The sequence below is a fragment of the Plecotus auritus genome, assembly GCF_963455305.1.
Source record: "Plecotus auritus genome assembly, chromosome: 1".
Classification (NCBI taxonomy): domain Eukaryota; kingdom Metazoa; phylum Chordata; class Mammalia; order Chiroptera; family Vespertilionidae; genus Plecotus; species Plecotus auritus.
Window position 1 is genome coordinate 51,022,782 of NC_137770.1, and position 26,289 is coordinate 51,049,070.

Here is a 26,289-nt window from a genome sequence, read left to right on the forward strand (position 1 = left end):
CTCTCCATTCCTTACTCATGAGACCTGAGGAGTTTACCATCTAGAAAAACCTAGTAACCTACATATACCATCCTGATATTACTTTATGACAAAGCCAAAGAGTTCTGTTCTTGCTCACTTCCCTATCCACCATCTTTCTATATACATTTAGAAAATAACTCTCATAAGATAACAGAGCAGAAAGAGCAAACTAATGGTAGCACATGAATCCTACAAAGTGGATTTCTAACAGGTAAATGCTTCAAATAGAACAGAGACCTAACAATTTGTAGTTCTTTACCTATTCTCAAGATAGTGTCAAAGAACCAGGGTACAACCCTAGCAGGTATGGCTTAGTTAGTTGGACATTGCCCTGGGCACCAAAACGTTGCTGGTTCTGTTGCAGGTCAGTGCACATGCCCAGAGGTTGAGGGCTTGATCCCAGGTAGCGGGTCTGCAGGAGGCAGCCAATCAATGTTCCTCTCTCACATCGATGTTTCTCTTTCTCTCTCCCTCTCCCTTCCTCTCTAAAAAATAAAATATTTTTATTCCTCAGTAAAAAAAAAAAAAAAAAGAGCCAGGGTGCATTAGTTACAAAAGATATCCTAGGAGAGCAGAGCTGTACCAAGTGAACACCTGCTAGCAGCTGGGATTTAAGAGAGAAAGGTGTGCACATTAATCAACCATTTAGCTGTAGATTTGAGAAGAAAGAGAAAGCTTTACCAAAGTAAAGTTTAGTGCCAAGTTTTCACAACAGCAAGCAACCTCTGATGGCATCAAGTTTACATAGATGTTACTTCATAAAAGAATGAGCAAAAAGTGGGTGTGGGGGGGGGTAGGGGAACATGATGTAGAAACTATGAAAAAATGGCACCTACAAGGTAAAGGAAACATAAATCTTGGAGAGAGAAATAACTCTGAAAATAAATCTAGAATTCTGAAGAAATTTTTAGTAAAATGTATGGAGTTCTCAACACTACATAAAACTTGGCCTCTATGAATTAGTAGTGCAGTACATATTTGTTCATTTATTTTAAAAAAATGGTATTATGCCCGGCTGTGTGGCTCAATAGTTGAACAGAACTATGAACCAGGAGGTCACGGTTCAATTCTCAGGCAGGGCAAATGCCTGGGTTTCGGGCTTGATCCCCAGTGTGGGGCAGACAGGAGGCAGCCAATAAATGATTCTCATCATTGAAGTTTCTATCCCTCTCTCCCTCTCCTGTCCTCTTTGAAATCAATAAAAATATATCAAAAATAAATAAATAATGACTGTAATGTGGAAGAGAGAAATTTATTCCATGATGCTGGGGGTAGAAACAGGACCAGTGAGCAGAAATTACAGAAAGACAGATTTTTAACTCAGGAAAAAATTTAACAACACGAGATTTCCAACAATGGCCCACAATGCTTAATGAAGCCATATCTTTATCACTGAAAGTATTTAGAAAAAAAAAAAAAAAAAAAGCATAACCACCTGTCAATCAAATTGCATAAAAAATTCTATGTGTGGTAAGGGTAGTCTAGACATGCCTAGGGCTTTTTTCAAATCCGTAATTCTATTAATTTAACTATGAAAAAGTATTTTCCCTATTAGAAAACTACTCAGAATTTCTGAATGGCCCAACTGGTGTGGCTCAGTGGTTGAGCGTCATCGACCCATGAACCAGGAGGTCACGGTTCAATTCCAGGTCAGGGCACATGCCCAGGTGGTAGGCTCGATCCCCAGTAGAGGGTGTGCAGGAGGCAACCGGTCAATGATTTTCTCTCATCACTGATGTTTCTATCTCTCTTTCCCTCTCCCTTCTTCTCTCTGAAATCAAGAAAAACATTTTTTTAAATAATTTCTGAATGACCTGGATGCAAACAAACAAAAAATTATGAGGACTGATCTTTAGTCGTAGTGATGCTCTTTAGAAAACCACTGTCCTATTTTTGAGGGTGTTAAGAGTTTTCATAAGCACTACTTTTCAATCAGGTGACTTTTCAGAAATCCAGCTTTCCAAACCTAGCAGGCTTCATAGTAATTTTGGCGGTACATTTCCAAAGACACTGTAAAAATGCCAAGGATTCCTTAATCAGCCTGGCTGCAGCAGCCAAACCACTTCCCATCTGCTCCCTACAGCATCCCTGGCTTTATACAGCTAATAATCAACTCTCTGACAGGTCGTTGCAGAGATGTTTAACCCCAGGAGGTAGGGCAACTAACATGCTAGCTGGAAATGAAAAAGCACTGACCTCTTGCTTCCATGGCAGAGAAAGTGCAGAATCAGGAGAACCGATACCTTACAGGGAACACAAGGCACTTTTAACTTGGAAGAGCTTCTGTAAATATTTTCCTATGTTCTCTCCTTCTGTCTATCTGTACTCTACTTCCCTATTTAAGATCATAATTCACCAGACTCTGGAATTCCTTGTCAGTACCATTTGCGCCTTGTTCCTGCACCTGACCTTTTGTTGTGACCAAGCTAGGTCATGGTCATCATTCTCCATACTGTGTACCTGTAACAATAGGAGTTCAAATTCCAGTTTCTTCTCTGGAACCTAACTCCATCTCTCTGAGTCTCAGCCCATAGACTGGTTTGTAATCACACATTTCAGGTCATTAGTTGCTTTTTTAGGGCACACGCCATAGATCACACCACTCAAGAATGAACAAGAACAAGGCCTCTCTTCAAGAAGGCTAAGAAAGAAAAAAAAAGAGTCCTCATGTGAGGTCTCGGCCCCTGGCAAGAGGACATAAGCAGCAAATGACCTTAAGTGAAACATACTAAGAACAGTACTTCTCTTTCCACTCAGATAGAACTCTGTATCCATTCTAGAGGGCTTCAAAGAGAGAGGTTCTCTTTAACTGCCAATTACCCACAGCTATTATGGTCTAAATAGCAAAGTGTCCAATGTTGTTCCACTGTAAATTTATCTGTCATCCCCTCTCCTTATGGATTTTGAATCAATCTTCTTATATGCTCGGACCTGAGCAAGTGACAGTTGTGTATAATCTATTTGGGACCACAAAGGTCACACACATTTGGATGTGAGGGTGATCTGTCTGGCTAGGTAGTGCCCTCCAAAAGCTGTATGGACAAAGAAAAAAAAATGCAATACTCAATTCTAGGGATGTAGCATGGTGTAGGAAAAAGAACACAGAACTTTGAATCAAGAGATGTGATTTCTGGACTCAAATTTCCATTGACCCTAGCCAGATTGATAGCCAAGTTGCTTCATTAAATATTAATTTTTTCATTATAAAGTAGAAGAAGAATCCATCATGATTCTAAGCAAATTACAAGGATACAAATCTGAAAAATATAAGACAACTCAAAAATATAAAATGATCCAAATATTCTCATAATATTGTGGTGCCTAAACTTAAAGAGGACTGTTTCACAGTTACACCTTGTATAAAGTATCTAAGGTATTTAGCCCTGGCCCAATAAGCTCAGTTGCTTAGAGCGTATCATCCCAAGATGCCAATGTTGCAGGTTCAATTCCCAGTTAGGACACATACAAGAAGCAACCAAAAAAATGCATAAGTAAGTGGAAAAACAAATTAATGTTCCTCTCTCTCTCTCCCCCATTCCTCTCTCTCTAAAAATCAATAAAATAAAAATATAAAAAAGTAGAGTATCTAAGGTATTTTGAAAAATAAATGGAAAATGTTTAAAGTTTTTTTACAAATTAAATTACATGTAATACTGATATCCATTTGAGTTCTATGAAAGAAAATGGCAATCCTTTCTTCTTTGATGAATTCAGGGTGGCTCATAAAACTCTATACTATTTTGACTAACAAAAAGGCTCCATTTTGCTTCAAAAATCCCTCAGTGCCAAGAAACTAATCTGAAGGCTCAGAGTTTTAACAACTGGACTATCTTTCACCAACTGTTCCAATCCCCTAGGATGTTGACTCCACAACAGAACAGTCAAATCTAAATTGTGTGAGTTTCATAGGGTTTGATGCCCCCAGGAAACTGTCAATAAACCAATGGGATACATCAAAGTTGATAGAAAAAACCATATCATACCATCTTCCCTGAATTCCAGATGCTACCTAGAAATCACTTTGTACTTAGCCAACCTCAGATGAGGCTAGTACAACATGTAAACCATCCTCAGTAATGCTGAGCTGACTCAGCTGGAAGAACAGGCATCTCCCTCTCCACCTGCCATATTTCATAGGTGCTCACTAATCAACTCAATTTCCACCTAGGGCTCTAACAAGAAACAATCAACTTTCCTTTGGGTCTCTCCCTTAATTTATTACATTAATTACTGTAACAAAGGAATTGTGTCATCTCAAGTACCATAGCTCTCAACTTATATCTCTAATAGGGATCAGATAAAGAACAGACTAACAGTGCCAATTTGAGAAGAGAGATCCAATTCAACAGGGCTCATCTGACCATGTGTCACCTAAGGACATAAAAGTGTAGCATCTCTCAGTCTCTGAGTGTTTATATGCTGCATCTCATGAATAGTTTTATGTCCCTCACAGGCTGCTATTCTCAAATATTATGAGGCTTGACCTGTTTCATTTCACATAAGCAACTGACACTTTCACCAGGACATAGTTATTCACAAGGGCTCAGGTTTAGAGCTTTGGTGTTTGTTGGTACTGCTCTGTGCCAGCATACAGCTTACAATAGGCTACACAGCATACTGAATATGTAAATAGTTCAATCCCAACTCTGTAGAGATTCATTGGGTGGAGATAGTCCACAGGAAAAACCTCTCCCAAGGCCTATGTATACGGCCAAGAAGCAGAAGGCCATGATCATCTAAAGTAAACAAAAAAATCCACCATTTCCCCTCCCCTAATAATGAGGACTACGTCACCATTTACAATTTAGTTCTTATTCCCAGATGTAAACTTTCTGTGCTAAAGAGAAATCGGTGATGTCAACTTCTCAGAAAAAAAGTGAATAGTGGAAATAGCTAGGAATCAGATCTCAGAAATTGGCCCTTCATACAGAATTGTTGTGTCAAAGCTTTTCTGTATTTCAATTTCCTCATCTTAAAACATGGAGTAATATGAGTCAAGTTCATAGGCATAAGGGAAAAAGAAAAGCCTATACATTTTTAAAGAAATACAGAATTACCTTCATTTTTTATATTCTAGACCAGACCTCCTTACTTAAATTTCTTACACAAGAACTGCTATTCTAGCCCTGGCCGGTGTGGCTCAGTTGAATGAGCGTCATCTCATATACCAAAGGTCACAGGTTTGATTCCAAGTCAGGGCACATGCCCAGGTTGGGGGTTCAGTCCCGGGTCAGGGTGCAAGCAGGAGGCAACTGATGTTTTTCTCTCACATCGATATTTTTTTTATTTCTCTCTCTCTCTCCCCTTCTTTAAAATTAATAAAAACATTTTTTTAAAAAGATAACATCAACAATAGGATGTCAGACTAGCCACAAAAAATATGGTGGGATCCTCTTGCATATCTTTAAGGATATCTAAGCCATGTCTACTTCTCCAGCCTTTCCTCATGGCCACACTCTGTCCTCTGCACCCCACTCCCATCTTATTGCCTCATGGCCTTTATCTGAAAGACACTCCCTGTGCACACCCTACCTCTCAAAGTATGATGACTTGATTAATATTTGTTTCCACCACTAGACGGCAAACTGCTCATACTGTATCTTAAGAACAGTGCTTGGTTCACTGTGCCCTCAAATATTTTGGTCCATAAATATGGACCACTAGACTGCAAGCACCCTGCTCACCACTGTTTCTTAAGAACAATGTTTGGTTCACTGTGCCCTCAAATATTTTGGTCCATAAATAAGTGAATTAACACTGCTTTCCTCAAAGCATAGAATCATAACTGCGCCTAGGCTGCCACTTCTCTCCATTCTTAACTTCAGCTTGATTTGCCACTAGTTTGTTATAAACTCTCTCAATTACCTGACAATCCTCAAACTTACTAGATCAGAGTGTGGATTCCTCTCTCCAAGATAAAGGATGCGGATTCAACAAGAATCTAGAGGGAAGGTTAGAAAACAAAACAGTCCTCACATTTCTTAAAATGCCTAACTGCCCCCGCCTATTCTCTTAACCTTCAAACAGTCTCATCCATGCCCAGTTGCTTCCCAAAATAGGGTTAGTCCACAAATCAGGTATTATGGACATAACCAACTCCTGAGAGTCCTCATGCATATACTTAAGTGTATGATAAGTCAGACTATCAGACTTAAACCATCCAGTCATTACATTTTAAACACCTATGATTTAAAGGTGACAGAAGTCAGAAAAATGGTCATGTATGGGAGTGCAGAAAATGTTTATATCTTTACCTGCATGGTGGTTATAAATATGGAAAAAATGAGTGTATACTTACAATTAGTGTTCTTTATGCAATTTTTAATCACATTATAATTCCAAAAATAAAATAAAATATTAAGTAACTATAAACAAGAGAACTGTATTACTACTGGATCATGGTCCTGGTCCTAAAGTGATATTTTATGTGATAATGGTAAAAGGGAATCATGCCATCAATCTTTCTAGGTTACAATATTTAGTGGGATGGTAAGGAAAAAAAATAAATAAATAAAGGAAAGGAGGAAAGAAACTACCTAAGTATTACCCTATGTTTGACTATATGGCAAGATTTACAGATCTGTTGGAGAGACTGAATTAATTAGTAATAAGGACAATAACAACAACAACAAAAAAGAGGTGATTAATTAATTATATTAAATCCTGGAAAGAAACAAAAATTGTACAAGAAAACAGCAGAATACTTAGTGGCTCAATAATAAATAATCCTTAATGTAATAAATAATGAATATAGATTGATCTAACTAAAAATTGCAACATAACTATATTAGGAGGATTTGATAAGAAAGGGAGGGTAAGAGAAGAGCATATTATTTATTATTTAGAAATATGGGAGTAAATATAAGAAAAAATCTAAAAAGTTTAAAGCAGTTGCCTATTGGGAGTGAGACTCATGGGAAGGAGTAAATAGATTATTGATTTTCACTGAAAGCAGTACTATTTGACTTTTAATATCAAGTTCATGGGAAAAGAAAAACTAAAAAGTTATATGTATTAATTTGATATATAAAACATTTTAAAATAATTTTATAAAAAGCTAAGGATGTACAGATACTCCTGGACTTATGATGGGGTTACATGCTGATAGATCCATTGTAAGGTGCAAATATCGAAAAGTCAAAAATGCATTTAATACACTTAACCTACCGAACATAACCATTTTAGCCCAGCTTTCCTTAAATGTGCTCAGACCACTTACATTTGGGCAGAATCATCTCATTGCCACTGCCCAGCATCATGAGAGAGTATTGTACAGCATACTGCTAACCCGGGAAAGGATCAAAATTCAAAGTACAGTTTCTACTGAATGATATCATTTTTGTACCATCGTAACATTGAAAAATCATAGGTTGAACCATTGTTAAGTTGGGAAATGTTTATACACCTCAAAATAAGGAAAACCCTTGTTTCCTTTAATAGGTTTTTATAAAATATATCAATTTAATAATTTTTAAGACCTTATGGAAGATGGGAGGAGGGGCAGCAGAAGTGTGGCAGGTATGGCTATAGAGGGGCAGCATGAGACCTTTGTGGTGATGGAACTGTTTGTTTAGTATCTTGAGTTGTGATAATAAAATTGCATAAAGCTAAATGTACACACTCATAAATGGGTACAAGTAAAACCGGGGAAATCTGAATGAGATAGGTGTATTGTAACAATTATCTGGTTAAATATTGTACTATAGATTTACAAGATGTTACCGCTGGGGGGAACTGAGTAAAATGTATACAAGAGAGCCCTCTGTATTATTCTTACAACAATATGAGACTCTAATTATCTCAAAATAAAAAGTTTAATCAAAAACCCTTCTTGACCTTATTTTTAATTTCTATTACCTCTAGGGTTAGCACATTTTATTTATTTACTATTGATAAGAGCAACCCAATAATTCAGCTCAATTTATTTCTAACTTGAAAGGGTGCTCTCTATCCAATACAGAATCCTAAGAACTGGTAACCAAGACTTTATATTCTTCTCTTCACTTGATAGAATTTGATATTTCCTCTGTCTTTAAAAATTGAAGTTCGCCCAGCCGGCATGGCTCAAAGGTTGTGTGTCGACCTATGAACCAGGAGGTCACAGTTAGATTCTGGTCAGGGCATGTGCTCAGGTTGCGGCTTGATCTCCAGTATGAGACATGCAGGAGGCAGCTGATCAGTGATTCTCTCTCATCATTGATGTTTCTATCTCTCCCTCTCCCTTCCTCTCTGAAATCAATAAAAATATAAAAAAATAAAAAGTAAATAAAAACCAAAGTGTGTGTGTGTTTTTTTACATGTCTTCATTAAAGTCTTTGCCTCCTTTGGTCACCAGCTCTGATAAGTATTTCTTGGGGATCAACAGAAAACAGTTATCACAAACATAGTCAAACTTTGGTTTTGCATAGAGGGGAGTTTATTTTTATCTTTATTTAGTTCTGATTCTCTTCCTAATGATGCCAAGCATTTCCCTGGCAGTGCACTGAGCTAATTTTTCTAGGAATAGCTTACCAAGATTCCTAGTCTCCCTTGGGGACTACAATTGTTAGGTAGACGTTAATCATGCTAAGAAAGTGGTTTGGGCCCTAGCTGGTTTGGCTCGGTGGATGGAGCATTGGCCTGTGGACTGAAGGGTCCCAGGTCCAATTCCGGTCAGGGGAACATGCCCAGGCTGTGGGCTTGATCCCCAGCGGGGGGCATGCAGGAGGCAGCCAATCAATGATTCTCTCTCATCATTGATGTTTCTGTCTCTCTCTCCCTCTTCCTTTCTCTCTGAAATCAATAAAAAATATTTTTTTAAAAAAAGAAGAAGAAAGTGGTTTGGACTTTCTGCCTCTATTTAAATGTAATACTTGTCCACACTGAAGCTAATCTATTTTTCATCTCCCACATACAAGATATTCCTTTCATTGGCCCACAATAGCCAAGATCTCCTAAACAATTTGGGAACCTAACTACTGAAAACTATCCTGGGAAAACCTGAATATGTCACTTATGAAAAATATTTATTTATTAAAGTATCAAAGTAAGTGTCACTGCTTAAATTCTTGCACCTAGAACTTATCCATATGGTTTTTGAAGGTAATGTCATGAGGAACCAGCACAGTAAAATGAAAACAAAACATGGGAGGAGGCAGAAAAGCTCAATTCTATTCTTTTATTCTCCCTTACTTCCATAGCTATTTAACAATCTCAGGCAAGTCACTGCACTTATTTGAGCCTATAAAAAGTTGAGATAATTAATATTCCATGTATGTGTAATCCTCTCAGTAGGAACTGGAGCAGCATTCTAACATCAAACTCATTAATATCCCTATAGCAGAATAAATATTTACTTGGAATAGAACCAAAAAGACTGTAAGTTGCCTCTTACTGGTTGAAGCCAGGTTGTGCCTACCTTACCAAAAAAACACCTTTGTTTTCAGAGCTCTTGAGTTTTAGAACTGCAGAGGACTATGGAACACTATCAAAGTGTTCATTGTCAGAAATTATGTTTGCTAAGGCACAAAACATTTTTGTCCATTCCCTGACTAAAGTTTTTTGGCCTGACTTTTTTTTTTTTTTTTTTTTTTTTAATATATTTTATTGATATTTTACAGAGAGGAAGGGAGAGGGATAGAGAGCTAGAAACACCGATGAGAGAGAAACATCGATCAGCTGCCTCCTGCACACCCCCCACTGGGGATGTGCCCGCAACCAAGGTACATGCCCTTGACCGGAATCGAACCCGGGACCCTTCAGTCCGCAGGCCGACGCTCTATCCACTGAGCCAAACCGGTTTCGGCTGGCCTGACTTTTTAAAGTCTTTTCAAACTAAACAATGTCTACAGGTAATAACCCACACACAATTGTTAGTGATTTATCATATGACTTCTCCTTACGTTAACTAACCACTGCCCCAATAAGTTATATGAATGGTACCAAGTAATCTCAATCAATTTACATTTTACCAATTTTCCAATATAGTTTTAAGTCCCTCCACCTCCAAACCCTTCTTAAGAGAATAACATTTGAAATCCACACCAGTCTGAGTGTAGTGATCACACTACTTACAACTTGAAGTGATATATTTTCATTAAGGGTTCCACAGTTTATTCTTGAATTCTTTCTAAATTCTTGAATAGATAATTGTGATTTCAACAAGTTTATTGATTTTCTAGCCTAGGAGGCTAGAAAAAAAGTGTTGGAAATACTAATAAATGTTAACATTTCTGGGATAATTCCTAAGAGTTCTTTATATCTTTCGGTGCTTTAAAAAAGATTAATCCATGTTCTAATCAGAAAAAAAACAAATATTAAGCATCTATCATCATTTGACCTGGAAGTCTTTTTAATCTGCTTGGGAAGTGGAACTTCTGTAACGTTATCATCCCTGAATAGATCTTTCACACTATGATAAGTAGTCTCACCAATTTTCTAGCTGCCTTTCCATTTTTAACATCTCCTTTTAAATAAAAAGCAGAAAATGCCTACCATTAGTTTTGCAAAGAGGCTGATCTATTTCATCTTTTTTTCTTTTGCCTAAATTCTAGATGGCACTCAACCATCATCCCTTTGTGGGCTGCTTGTGGTCTTGACTGAAAATGTTTCTAATTTTTTTAAAAGATGGCTTTCTCCACTCCACAGCTTCAAGACTATGCCAAATTGCCATCTGTTCTGAATGGTCCTTTTGAACCCTTGCTTTCTTTTAACATGGACTTCTAATATGATAGTTTTTAAGTCTTTACATTTCCAGTTGATTACTTTTTTAAATCTTTCTTTCCACTTTTTCCAATGTACATACTTAATCACAGCTTGATTTCTTAAAACAGAATCTCCATATAAATTTTGTTCTTCCTCTCTTCCTGGAGAAACTGGGCTTAATCAAAATGTGATTAAATAGTATTAACCTAGAGAAACCTTTATTAAATTTTGTTTTTTCCTTAGGTGTAAAAATCTAGGTTATTTCTTTGTTTGTAGGTTCTAAAACAGCCAACTGTAAGTAGTTTGTCTTATTCAAAACCATATTTTTACATTTGCTTGCAATGAAGCATTTAACCAATCTGTATATAAATAAATGAACTCCACATTATTATTATCTAGCCTAGTTTTGCAGCTCCTCCAATCACCTTTAACGTTTTCAACTCAGTCACATTATTTTGATTAGAAATGTGACATTTTTTACTTAAGCAAAGATTTCAATCCTTATAAAAATGTAATCCCTTTACATCAACAAAATGAACCTCTTTGAGTAAAAAAAAAAAAAAAAAAAAATGTAATCCCTTGCTGCCACGATTAGTCTTCTTCCATAAAGTATCTGAGATATGAATTAAATCATTATACCAAGACATTGCCTATCAAAAAAAGGAGACAGAAAAAATATTACATAAGAATAGCAGAAATTCCTCTCATCTTTATATAAGTAACACTTTTAAAAAAATATAATGCATCAGATCACATATTTAGGTAAAACATATGTTTTGGAAGAAACATATTTGTTGTTGGAAGAAAATTTTACTTCATCATTATGTCACCTACTCCAGTGTAACCTTGTTGAAACTGAATTTCTTTCTTATAGAAAGTCTCCATAAGAAAAAGAATCTTGCCAAACACTGTCCTGCATGTCCCTCTCTGTCAGATAGTGTTATGGAACTCATCTGGAATCCACACTGCCAGGATTTCCAGCTCTGCTAGGATTGGAAGAGCCAACTAATACAAACCACAGAAACATTACTACTAAGAAAATAGTTTTCACTAGCAAACCAAGCTATGTTAAAGCATTTTTAATAATATAGCAATAAAACTTGGTTAGTTAAACTGAGTTCTTTTCACCACTAAAGAAAACAACATACACTTGAATTAACAGCTGCTGGCTTTAAAGTTCATGATATCAGTGATATGTTATTGTACCACTTAAGCATATGTAGTGAAAACGCAGAACTTCACATTTGATATACAGTAACTCCAGAGAAAAGCCCTGTGACACGTCTCAAAGCTCATCTAACATTAGAACCATTTCTGCCTAAAAGTAACAGATTTTTTTTTTAGCATGGACCACAGTTCATGGGGACCCTATTCTAAAATTAGGTAGCAAAAGAGTACATTTTTACAGAATGGCAAATAGGTCTCCTTGTGCACTGCCACTGATGAGATAAATAAAAATAGCATGCATAGGTAGATACCCTGCCCTGCATCTCAGTGACATCAAACAGCATTCAATGTTAACAAGCTGAGAGCCTGATGTCTACGAGCTGCATTCTACATAACTCAAGGACAGAAATAAGATATTCTGTCTCTTGTATATAAGGTAGAAATTTTAGCTTGCAGTCAATTACGAAAACAGCAGTCTGGCCTAAGGGATTTCTGTTTCCTATTAGCTTCTTGTAAGAAAAACAGGAAAGAGGTAACAGGAAAAATAATGAAGCATTTGAAGGGCAAGCAAGAAAATTATAAGAAAATTTACAATACACAGGTCAGACAAGAGAGCATCTTAGACATAAGACATCTTCATCCTCCAGCTAATGAATTAGGTACTGGGAAAGGAAATAAAAAAATACCACAAACTTGAAAATTCATTTTTTAAGCTGAGAGCAGAGTGCACACTCCTTGAAATCTTTTTTTAAAAAATATGTTTTATTGTTTTTTTAGAGAGAGAGGAAAGGAGAGGGAGAGAGAGAAACATTGATCAGCAGCCTCCGTCATGCTCCCTACTGGGTATCAAGCCTGCAACCTGGGCGTTCATAGGTTGACGCTCAACCACTGAGCCACTACTGACCAGGCCTTGAAATCCTATTTTTAAAGAGCTACCCACAGTTGCTGAGGCCTAATTAAAAAGAGGTAAAGTCACAATATTGGGCTTTCCCCATTGAGGAAGGAGAAAACCCAGAGGCCAAACTCACCCATTCCTCTATGTACCCAAGGCCCAGTCAACAGAAGAGTAAATCGCACCCCTCAGGGAACTAGCTCCAGGCTTCCAGTTCCACCCCTGGTGTCTCAATTTTCACCATGATAAACTTCCAGAAATGCCAGCCAGAGGAGCACCAAGGAGAGAAGAACATAACAAGTAGCTATTTCCCCCCTCAATGTCAGCTGGAATCTTTGGAACAATTGCAGACACTGCCTCTTTTTCTCTGTTGAGCAGGAAGAGCATTCAGCAACCTCAGGTAAGTGCTTAACAACCCTGTAACACATTAGCACCACATTTCTCAGATGCTTACTCTGACCATGATTACTCTGACCATCTTATTTAAAGCTGTAAACTCCCTACCTATCCCTCCTCCACACTCCTAATCCCCCTACTCTGCTCTATTTTTTTTTCACCTAATTTATCACCCTTTAAATGTTATATAATCATTTATTATGCTTATTTCTGTTTCCGTGACCCATGAGGTTGGAACCTTTTTGTCTATGTCAGTGGTCGGCAAACTCATTAGTCAACAGAGTGGCAAACCGCGGCTAGCGAGCCGCAGTTTGCCGACCACTGGTCTATGTTGTTCACTGACAGGTGTTAAGCAGCTTGAACAGGACCTCACACATAGTAGGAACCCAATAAATATTTATGACGTAAGAAAAACTAAAAAGACCTCCCAGAGGTCAATAATACCCAGAGGTCCAACAATGGCTATATCCCTCTAACAGAACCAGCCTGGTTCCTGTGACTGACCTACATTGCTTCTACCAGCCATATACCAACTACCTGCCTCCCTCCCGCAAGTCTTCAATCAGCTTGGTTATAGAAACCACTGTACTGATACAGGCAGTAAAGGCTTCAAATGCTTGTTCTTGAGTCTGAAGGATTTCTAAAGGTTTCATAGTCTACCTTGTTCCTAGGTTATTCAATTTGGGATAAAATCCTATCTAATAAAAGAGTAATATGCAAATTGACCATCACTCCAACACACAAGATGGCTGCCCCCATGTGGACACAAGATGGCCACCACAAGATGGCCAGCAGGAGAGGGCAGTTGGGAGGGACCAGGCCTGCAAGGGAAGGCAGTTGGGGGTGATCAAGCCTGCAGGGGAGGGCAGTTAGGAGTGACCAGGCCAGCAGAGGAGGGAAGTTGGGGGCGACCGGGCCTGCAGGGAAGGGCAGTTGAGGGAGGACCCAGGCCTGCAGGGGAGAGCAGTTGGGAGGACCAGGCCTGCAGGGGAGGGCAGTTAGGGGTGACCAGGCCTGCAGGGGAAGGCAGTTAGGGACAAACAGGCTGGCAGGGGAGCAGTTAGGCATCAATCAGGCTGGCAGGGGAGTGGTTAGGGGATGATCAGGCTGGCAGGCAGAAGCAGCTAGGGGCAATCAGGAAGGCAGGCAGGCGAGCAGTTGGGAGCCAGAAGTCCTGGATTGTGAGAGGGATCCCAGATTGGAGAGGGTGCAGGCTGGGCTGAGGGACACCCCCCACCGTGCACAAATTTCGTGCACCAGGTCTCTAGTTTAGCATAAAAGAAGGCCTGAAAAAAAACACACAAGAAATTTCTGTTTTCAAATATTAAATTCAAATTCAATTCAGTAAGCATCAATTAAACAAAGTTATATTCAAAAAACTGGGCTAGAAGCTATGAGAACAGAAGAGACACAGGTCGGTTTTTGCTCAGTGGATAGTGTCGGCCTGCAGACTGAAGGGTCCCTGGTTCAATTCTGATCAAGGGCACATGCCTGGGTTGAGGGCTTGATCCCCAGTGGGGGGGGGGGGGTGCAAGAGATAGCCGACCGACGATTCTCTCTCATCATTTATGTTTCTATCTCTCTCTCCCTTCCTCTCTGAAATCAATAAAAATATATTTTAAAAAAAATAAAGCAAGAGATACAGAGAAAGATAATCAATTCTGGAGACAGATGGGTGGGAAGAAGAGGGTTAAGAAAGGCTTCAGGCCAAAACCGGTTTGGCTCAGTGGATAGAGCGTCGGCCTGCGGACTGAAGGGTCCCGGGTTCGATTCCGGTCAAGGGCATGTGCCTTGGTTGCGGGCACATCCCCAGTGGGAGGTGTGCAGGAGGCACCTGATCGATGTTTCTCTCTCATCAATGTTGCTTACTCTCTATTCCTCTCCCTTCCTCTCTGTAAAAAACCAATAGAATATATTTAAAAAAAAAAAGAAAAGAAAAAAGAAAGGCTTCAGGAAGGAGATAGGGTTTCCTTGTTACATACTCTTCTAGAACCAAATTCTTTCCTTTCAGAACACTGTTCATAATCATACATTTACTAGATGTACTGGTTAATAATGCAGATTTTTTTCAATAGATGGAGTTATACATATGTTGATATATATGCTAGTTGATATGTATGCTATTTTGTTGTACTGTTGTATTCAAAACTTCATGTCAAATTTGCTGAAGGTGTTAACATCACATATATTTTTACACTTAAAAATGTTGAATTTCGTGCCAAAAAAAGAGCATTTGCGGGAAGTTTTAATTCATTACTTTATTTTGAAGAAAAGTGCTGCTGAATACTTCGAGAAGCTTATGGTGAACATGCTCCATCTCAAGATACTTGTGAACACTGATTTAAACTCTTTAAAAATGATGATTTCGATGTGAAAGACAAAGAACGTCCAGGTAAACCGAAAAAGTTTGAAGACCAACAATTACAAGCATTATTGGATGAAGATGCTTGTCAAACTCAAAAACAACTTGCAGAAAGATTAAATGTTGCTCAGCAAACAATTTCCAATCGTTTACAAGCAATAGGAAAGATTTTAAAGGAAGGAAAATGGGTGCCACATCAACTGAAAGAAAGACTAATGGAAAATCGAAAAGTCATCAGTAAAATGTTGCTTCAATGGCACGAAAGAAAGTCTTTTTTGCATTGAATTGTGACTGGCGATGAAAAGTGGATTTATTTTGAGAATCCCAAATGCACAAAATTATGGGTTGATCCCCAGGTCAACCATCAACATCGACTGAAAGGCCAAACAGCTTCGGAAAGAAGACAATGCTCTGCGTTTGGTGGGATTAAGAAGGTGTGGTGTATTATGAGCTTCTAAAACCAGGTGAAACCATTAATACTGATTGCTACCAACAACAAATAATCAATTTGAACCACACTTTGATTGTGAAAGGACCAGAATGTGCCAGAAAACACGCAAAGTAATTTTGCTTCATGATGACACACCATCACACACTTCAAAACCAGTTAAAGACACATTAAAAGATTTTGCCTGGGATGTATTAGCCCACCTGCTGTATTCACCAGACCTTGCTCCTTGAGATTACCACTTGTTTCGATCAATGGCACACGCACTTTTTGAGCAGCACTTCAAAACGTACAAAGAAGTGGAAAATTGGATCTCTGAATGGTTTGCCTCAAAACAAGAAAAGTTCTATTAGGAGAGTATCTACAAATTACCTGAAAGATGGGGAAATGTGTAGCTAGCGATGGACATTACTTTGAATAAAGCACTTTTGGTGTTTCTCTTGAAATTACCGTGTTTTCTTTGATTACAAAATCCGCATTATTAACCGATACACCTACCATTAGTTGATTGTTGATCTCCCCCACTAGACTTAGTCCTGAAAGGACAGAGACCATGGCTGGCCTGGTATATAAATGCTCAATAAATATTATTCAAAATGAATAAATAAAAGTTGTAGTAATATTATAGCAGTCTATAATATGGAATATAGAAAGAGGCATTAACCATGAGGTTATTACAGATGAAGACCGAAACGAGGTGAGCCAAAGGAAAAAGTGGCACGATATCCAGAATAATCCAAATGTAATGAATGACTGAATAGGTGGTAAGGCACAAAAAGAACCAAATATGAATCCAAAGTTTTGTGCCATGGCAACTGGAAGAAGCTGTAATCCTTAGGGAAGGAAAGGGTAGGCAAGTTTCAAAAATGATGTACTGGAGGTGCCATTGAAAACAAATGCCAAGTAGAAAAAAAAATTCCTCCTTTCCTGTATACCTTCTAGATTCATATATCCCATAAGCTCCAGAATTCCAATTTATCTTTCTATAGTTCTATTTCTGGTATCATTCTTTAAGACTCTGCTCTAGAAGTATCAGTTACAGAACAAAGTGCTGAGTTTCACACCAAACCTCAGAATTTGTCATAAAGTTTACAAGGTGCATTCTTGAACATCCACTTGTGTTCATGTGAATAAAAGTTTATCCCAACCTAACCCAAAGGACTTCACCTAGCAATGTTGTTAAGAATATTCCTGGTAACATATCCAAAGCCCTGGCTATACTCCGTACATAGATAAGAGCAGACACTGCTGCCTTTCTCTAATACTGAACTATGGCCTAAGAAACTACAGTACCAGCATGCAATGCTATACCAGCAAGTAATGTGGCCTGTCAGGATCTGGATTTCATTCATGGTGTGGTTTGATCTCCCAAGGTTGCATGGTACCTATTCTGGCCACTTTCTAATTCAATACCCTATGCTTCACCTATCACCTTTTTTTTAAAAGCCCACCTACAAAAAATACTTATATTTCTAATATATCTTTTTAAAATCTCACATTCAAGTGGAGCACTTCCCAATAATCTTTAGATTACCTGAAAATTAGTAATGTGCTACAGATGGCTGAAAATAAAGCAAAGTACTCCCAGGACTTTTTGCAAGTCCAAAACAAATAGTTCTGCCCACCAAATTTTTCTATTACAGACTGATGAATGTTTTAAGTACAAATTTAAAAACAGTGAATGCTTCTTCCAATGTTCAAAGGTAGATTAAACATGATTGCGCTATATTAACAAACTAGCAAAAAGACTAAAAAGACTGTCATCATCCTCTTAACATTCAATAAATATCTGCTATTACAAGTCCCAAGTCTAAGAATTATCTGGGAACTGTTGATAAAAATCCCAACTTGGGAAATTAACTTGCTTATGAGATCTTATCCCTCTAAACTGCTTGAAAACAAATATTTCCTAACATACTGTCAACTTTAAAGTTCCTACAGTCACTCACCAGCTTTCAATCCCTCTGTTGCTTTTACCAGGTATTTTGGAGATCTCCCTTGTTAGTCAGACTTCACCAAATGTCACCCATTTAGGATTTACAGCATTAATAATAACAACTTTATTTTCTAAACAAAACACAGTGAACAACTCGTATTCAATCTCAAGAAGTTAATTCAAAGCAGGTTTTCCACTGACTGGTCAAAAATGGAAAAATACCCAATCCATCTCCACAATCAGTCCCATTTAGTTAAAAATTTTGATGAGATTTAAGATCTTAGATTTCTGACTGAATACACAAAATTACTTATTGATATCTGGCAAATCCTTCCAGGTATGATTTCCTTCTCATAAGCTGAGGTTCCTTTTCTGTAGCTTTTTGATACCCATTCTCATGGCTTGAACAGACTAGAAAAAGATATACTTGATAAGCTGGTGAACCTGCAGAATGAGGATACAAGACCCTTCAAAAGAAGATGGCCTCGTTAAAAAAAAAAACAAACAAAGAGGAGTGAAAGTCAAGCTCCAGAGAACTAAGCTGCACCCATTAGCCCTTCTGAATACTGACTATATTTTTGACACAGTAATTATAAATTGCTCACTCCTGTCACTTCCCAGTGGAAAACCCACTTTCATCACAACCTTGATATCATAAAATTCTACAGTTAAATGGAACCTTAAGAGATGATCTTGTCTAATCTGCTAATTTGACAGATAAGGAAAGAGCAAAGAGAGCTGTGACTAGCACAAGGTCACATAGCTAGTTAGAGGCATAGTAGTGATAAGAACTTGGGTTTAGTTTTATGACTCCCAATTCTATAAAAAGCAAACACATAACACTATTAAATCAGACAATAACTTAATTGTAACTGTAATTAAGCCACACAAAAATAAAATTTTCACATATAAAGAGAACAAAGGGCCCTAATTGGTTTGGCTCAGTGGAAAGAGCGTCGGCCTGAGGACTCAAGGGTCCCAGGTTCGATTCCAGTCAAGGGCAGGTACCTTGGTTTCGGGCACATCCCCAGTAGGGAGTTGCAGGAGGCAGCTGATCGATGTTTCTCTCTCATAGATGTTTCTAACTCTCTATCCCTCTCCCTTCCTCTCTGTAAAAAATCAATAAAATATATTTAAAAAAAATAAAATAAATAAAGAGAACAAAGGGTTAGAACAGGGAGTGCCTCAAATTAAACAGAAAGAAGCAGCATTTGTTCATACAGTACAGGAGTTTCTTAAGGGCACAACCTTGCACTTATTTTCTAAGCCATTACCATCTTCAAGGATGTGCATCCTGTGCTTCCATCAGCATCTTCTTGTGGCAAAGGTTTGAAAAGTGGTAACTTCTGGCAAACTGATGGATAGTACAAAAGGAACAAATGTGGTACCAACAATAAAGAAGAAAGGACTGAAGGTGAAGGGGTGGAGATATTGCTGGGAACAAGGAATCCTGAAAATGGGATAAGAATAAAAATCCAAGCGAGTCTGGTCATTGGCCAGACACTAATGACCAGAGAGCACAATAAAAAGAAGGCAGTTTCAGAGCTTGCCTGGCATCAGGCAGCTCTCACCTACAAAAGAAAAAAAAGAAAAAATTCTCACAGAGACAAGAGAAAGATCGTAGGTTTGCTCCTGAGTGATGGACTAGATATGACCCTAATAGGTATTTGCCATCTCTTATTTCTGGGACTCTGATCCAAGAACAAACAGCAAGAGAACCACGAAAAATCAGCCCTGTTGGATCTGGAGTTCTGCCTTGACAAGATATAAAGCTCATTCATAGATCTGACGGTGCTCATGAGACTGCAGTTCAACTCCTGCTGCTAGAGCAAGGGGAGGGAGAAGGAAGATAGAAAGGGGTGAGTGGGAAGGAGGTGGAAGATATGGGTTGTGACTATAATAGCTACAGTAATTAGAGTGTTTCCAAGCTGCTAGAGAAGTCTTCAGAGCAAAGAACTAGGATGGGAGATGGAGGAGGGAAAAAAGCATGAGAAAGCAAACTGCTGAGAATACTAGGAAAGTATATGGTGCTTTGTGAACTGTTTAAAACAAAACAACTATGATGGCTTTATATGGGAAAATCAAGAAGTTTATATTTTTCTTCAGAAGTGAATACTATACAAATAATTGCTAGGCTCCCACTTAAAGCTAGGTTACAAACCAGGTTTAAGCAGATTCTTGCAAAATGTTCCTGTCTCTGCATTGGCCCATTGGCCCTTGGCCTCAGAGGCACACCATTCGCTTCTCTTCCCCTAAATCAATCTACCTACATACTTAAATCTGTCTCTCTCTCTCTCTCTCTGACATACAGGTAAAGAGACTTCACGCCACTTGGAAAAGGAATTTCTAAATTCTAAAACAGCTAATATCACGTATTTCTTTCAAACAACTGTTAATACCCCATGAATTCATTACATTGTGTGCATGTGTGTGTGTTTCAATAGAAGAACCCACAGCCTGTCAGTCTAATACAGAAAATGACTAGAAGGCAAATTAATTAATTAATTAATTAATCAATCAGAAAATAAACACCAAGTTACTTGCTTATAAAATTTAGGTTCTATGGCACTGCCTATTACAGTGGCATGATTATGTAAAAGAAAACCATATTAACAGAAGATGATAACCTTCAAGAAAAATCTGGGAATTTGCAGAAAACCTCAAAAAAAGAAAGTCTTTATTCAAGTTATTAAAAATTCTGTACTTGCCCTGACTGGTTTGGCTCAGTGGGTAGAGTGTCGGGCTGCGGACTGAAGGGTCCCGGGTTGGATTCCGGTCAAGGGCATGTACCTTGGTTGCGGGCACATCCCAAGTAGGGGGTGTGCAGGAGGCAGCTGATCAATATTTCTCTCCCATCAATGTTTCTAACTCTCTATCCCTCTCCCTTCCTCTCTGTAAAAAATCAATAAAATATATATTTTTTTAAAAATTCTGTACTTGTTGCCAAAACCGGTTTGGCTCAGTGGATAGAGCGTCAGCCTGCGGACTGAAAGGTCCCAGGTTCGATTCCGGTCAAGGGCACGTACCTTGGTTGCGGGCACATCCCCAGTAGGAGGTGTGCAGGAGGCAGCTGATCGATGTTTCTCTCTCATCGATGTTTCTAACTCTCTATCCCTCTCCTTTCCTCTCTGTAAAATATCAATAAAATATATTTAAAAAAAAAAATTCTGTACTTGTTTTAAAGATAAATATTTAGTTGAGATGGTTCCATAACATGATTTGGCCCTCTGGTGATTATTTGATTCTAACAAATGATGTTAATCTCAACGCCAGAGAAAAGTTATAAAGGTCCTGGGAGAAACGAAAAATGGAACAAAACAAACTGAAGAGATGTAAATTTCATGTGGAGAACTATATTCATAAAATAAAAACACATGCAAATTTACTGAGTAAGGCATGTCAGATAGACCTAACACAAAAATTCAATTACATCCTTTGCCTAAAACCTGCTGGGTTATCCTCCCAGTGGGGTTAAATCTTTTTCACCATGATAAAACCAAAGAATTTTCTCCTTCCCATTTCCCTCTAATAAACAAGTACTAGAAACACTGAATTGCTACTATTTCTTTCCCATTCATAGGGCATAAAGCCAGAACTCACAGAAATACAATAGGGCTGTCTAGGACCATGTCTAAGGCAAGCTACTCAGTAGTCTAAAAGAAACAGAAAAAGAAGAAACTGTTTTTTCTATTCCATTATCATCTCACTAACAAATCAGTACCAGACATTAAGAAATGTGAAACAAAGAGCAATTTCACACATATGAACTGAACCTAAACCACGGAAGACCGAGTATTTTCTTGTCACTGTGACATGTGATTCTTTAGCCACCTGCTCAATAATCCCTCTTCAGCTGCACAGCTGCTGCCAATTCCACATGCCCAGCTAGGCAGGTGCTTTGGTGAATTACCTGTTCCCTAGTGAAAAGAGTCCTTCACTGATATTTAGTGGACCCAGAACCTGCCAATCAGCATCACCTATCTTCATTTTGCCTGTCACAGCCAACTTTTATGAGAGAGATCATAAAGGCATATTTAGTACACAATGTGATTTTTATATTTTGTGGGTTTTGTTGTTGTTCTTTGTTTTTTAAAGAAAATGGATTTTTAAAAATCAAATGAAGTGAGAATTCAACTGCTGGGAAAAAAAGCCTTGCCACACAACATAAGGCTGCCTTATCTCAGAGTGACCCCATCTGTCTGGCAGTATTTCCATCCATGATATTTTCCACAAGGGAAATAACAATTGCTTAGCTACCTCTGGAGATAGAGAAAGTGGCGGCAGAAGGTGCTATGGTACCTGACAGTAATAAGAGAGAGCAGAGCAAGAACTTCTGGAAACCACGTATCATTTCTATACTTAAGTCTCCATGGCTGAGCCCAGGCAGTGGAGTTCTCAGGCAAATAAATAAGGAGTGGCACTTGCACTTGACAGAGCAATCAGTAAACCCCTCAACAAATTATCCTATTCCAGCCATTTAGCTCTATGCTAATTGCAATATAATTACTACCAGTAGCCAAAATTATGCTTCCATATCCTCAAAAAAAAAAAGCACAAATCTGTCTAGCTACCCAGACACCTCTCACAAGGAAACATTATCTTTTCTTAAAAAAATATATGTGTATATATGTGTACACACACACACACACACACACACACACACACACACACGTTTCAGAAAGGAAGGGAGAGAGATAGAATCATCAATGATGAGAGAAAATCATTGATCAGCTGCCTCCTGCATGCCCCCTAATGGGAATCGAGCCTACAACCCAAGCATATGCCCTGACTGGGGGAATCAAACCTCCTGTTTCATAGGTCGATGCTCACTGAGTGACACCAGCCAGGCACAAGGAAACATTTTCTGCCAAGATGCTGGGGGTGGGGAAAACCCAAAGTACTCTCTGAAGGATGGTCACAATCAGAAGACTCATGAGACTCCTCATGGCAAGGGCCCAAATTTGAAAGCACTATACCTAATCAAGGCAAATTAATCTGGGGCTTCTGCCTTCAGTGTCACCTGACAGGATTCAGAAATGAATGCCAACAGCCCAAGAGCAAAAAGCTTTGGACTCAATTTAGCTGAGACTTCATTCAGAGACCAAGGACATATATTAGTTGAAAACAGCCTAAAGACAGACAACACCTCTAGTAAGACCTTAAGACAGTTCTGTCATCAGGAAATACAAAGGTCAAAACAACTTCTTTCTAACAAAGCCCAACACCTAAGTGGCAAGCTATCATTTTAAGACTATTTGAAATAAAGGAATGAGGGAAGCAACATAGATTCAGTACCTCAGAAAGGCCTTTACCAAAACCAAAGGCTAAAGTTTCTATTTATATGAAATGGTTGGCTATTGTGTACAGTGTATTGTATACAACTGTTTTCTCAAAATGAGTTTGATTTTAATCTCTTTTTAAACAAAAGTTTTCTTCAATGTCCTAAATGAAAACCAAATTTTATTTTTACCTAATAGTACCAGTTGGACACTTCTATGAGATATATGAGGATAGGGTTCCTTCTAGCTTATTCTCATCCTTCCCTCATTAATAACCCCCAAGCTCTCAAATGTGGGTGTGTGTGTGGTTTTTTTTTAATGTTCATCTCTTTGGCACAGTTCTCCCTAATAAAGAAACAGTTATAGACTTTCTGCACAATAAGCAAGTCACCCTTTTCATCAGAATTAAAATGAACACAGGCCTTGTTTCCACAAGCCTTGACCAGATAGGCAAATCCTGTGGCTTTTTGTTGTGCAATTACTATTGACCAGGAAGTCACCATTAAAAAGGTACTGGGTCCTTGACTCCCTATAGTAACACTACACAGGTTTTTAGTTGTATTCCTAAACACACACACACAAAATCACTGTATGAGTGCCTCACCTCTATAAAAAGAATTAAATATGATGGTTCAAACAAGAGTAGAAACCTCCCCTTGGAGGTCTGACATAAACGTCAGGGTCGAGTCTCCCAGACACTATTCCTTCACAACTTAGTACAGGCTAGCTAAAGAAGCAGGCACAACATGGCTGGCATCCCCTATTCTTCTGAAAAAATGTGTGCCAATGAGCTCTGCATTGTTCCTCACTCAAAAAGAAGAGCCTTTCTGTCTGGCCTCCTCCAATGGCAAGCCCCAGTCTGGAATAGGAAGAAAATGGCACTGAGGAGCCTGGGAGATGGAGCATATCCAAAGCTCTCAGACAAGACTTGAACCTATGACCTTCACTGTGTACACAATAGGCGGGTGAGAGGGACCGGTTTATCTCTGCAGCAGCAGTTCTCAGCCCTGGGGTAGCACTCCCGATAAAATGACACGACTATTGTGTGTGGCAGCAGAACAGTCATCTCTCCTCACAACAGTCTAAACCAGCACTCCCTCCCCCAAGACAAAGCAGCAGGGGTGAAATTAACTCAAGGCTGCAGAGCAAAGCCTAATACAGAAAAGAGAGGCCTGTGGGGGACTGGGGACTCTAACTCAACCCCTGGGGCTCTGGACACATGGCTGGAAACAGACAGGCTTTCTCCCCCATCTTTCCCACTTTCATTTAGACAGGAAGCTGTTTCTTAGAGAATTCAATCATCTGTGATTTGTTCAGAAATATTCCCCCTGAAGGGCTCTGATCTCTCCACCCTGTGTGAGCCTAATTCCTAGAAGCTGAAATGACTGTTTGCTGCTGCCTGTTTCACAAACACACATTAATTGGTCAGATGTGTCTCCTCCTCCTCAACCCCAGAGGGAGGAAGGAGAATCTGAGCAAAGCACAGAGATGATCCAACCGTAATTACACATAAAGGGAAAAGAGGGCAGCATGGGTTTTCCAAACAGGACAGGGTCACAAACCCTTGGGGGGGGGGGGGGTGTAGAGAGCAGTTAAGGGCCAGGCCCAGGAATCCCTCCATCTTGAAGAAAAGGACAGGGGTAAATATGACCTGAAGACTAGAAGGATCACACACCCACAACCTACTTACTGCACACTCCCAGCCACCTTGTTCACCCCCTCCTGGGCCACGCACATGTCCAGCTCCCAACCCTTCGCTCTGAAACCCTAACTCCCGGACTAGCCCCCGTCGGCTTGGGCCCCCTTAAGATAATTAGACTGGCCTCAAACTACAACCTGGCTAGACCCTAATCCCCTCTCGGGCACCCCTACCCTCACCCTGAATCGGCCCGGCCATGCTTTGAACTTCACCCCGCGCCCCTCGACGCCCCCTCCCCCACCCACGCAACGACCCGCCCCCCCTCCCCTCCATACACACCTTCCCCTCGTTCGGCCCCGACCCCCAACCCCCACTTCCTCCGTCAGACGTCGCTACCCCCGGCTCCCCTCAGCGCCGCCGCCTCTCCTCCCCCAGCCCCGGCTTCACACAAAGCTCCGGACTCACCGCGCGGCCGGTCCCGGGAGCCGCCACCTCCGCTGGCCCGGGGCCCCGGGCCGTAGAGCCGCCGCTGCTACGGGGCCCAGGCCGCCATCCGTTCCCGCGGCCCCTCCCCCCCACCCCACCCCGCCTCCGCTTCGGCTCTCCGCCCCTTCCCCGCGCCGCTCCGCCCCGCCCGGCCGGTGCCGCTGTGTCCGGGCCGCGGGTCCCTCAGCCACCGCCACCGCCGCTGCCGCCGCGATCCGGGACAACCAGGGCCGCCTGGAAGGTATGGACACTGGATCACAGGGCCCTCGGATCCGGATTCCGGGCTGGTGTGGAGACTGGAGAGGGAGAGCGCAGGGGAAACCCGGAACCTGGATGGAGAAGCCAAATCCTGGGTCTCGGAATGCAAGGTCACAAGGAGCCAGGATTAGAGTCTGCTCTGGGAATGCTGGAAAACCCGGCGAGCCGGTTAAAACAGAGATAAACTCGAAGAAACCTGGATTTAGAAGCTCGAACCTAACGCTCTCTCCTCGTGGAAAGAACTCTCGCCAGACCAGACTTCCTCGCAGAGGTCTCTGGGGGAGTATCAAAAACTTATAGAAGGCACCAGTTCTATAGGTGTCCTTCAACTGTGGAGAAAGGGGTCTGAATGTGAACATCCACAAAGCACAGAAGAGCAAGCAAAGCTCGTGATGGTTTCATCTATTTTATCCCTTGGTTCAGCAAAATATCAACCCTCTACTTTTTTCCTTGTTCTCTAGTTTCCTTTTTTCAGATTACCATTTGTTTTCCTCTTCAAAGTACCCATTTCTAGTCCTTCTAATATCCCTTCTCACCTCACCATCCTGTCATCAAACCTTACTACTTTTATGTAAAAGTCTTATTCTGTCCTCCAAACCAATATCCTATGTAACTTTTATCTTTCCTTATTTATCTGCCATTCGTCTCTGACAGCCCAGCACATTATCTAGTACACAGTAGGCATTCAGTGCATGTTTTTTTAAATATGTATTTCATTGATT

General features: G+C 39.8%; 1 protein-coding gene across 3 annotated transcripts in view; it reads right to left on the minus strand.

The window, feature by feature from the left end:
* Window positions 1-25,501, minus strand: part of ZNF609 (zinc finger protein 609) — a 230,695-nt gene extending 205,194 nt beyond the window's left edge. For 2 of the 3 annotated variants that reach the window (XM_080682313.1, XM_080682312.1), the window contains exon 1: window positions 25,289-25,400. The gene's annotated coding sequence lies outside the window, so the exon portion shown is untranslated. Of the gene's footprint in view, window positions 1-25,288 lie in introns of all 3 variants that reach the window. The other variant, XM_080682314.1, reaches the window with a different exon arrangement.
* Window positions 25,502-26,289: the final 788 nt, after the last annotated feature.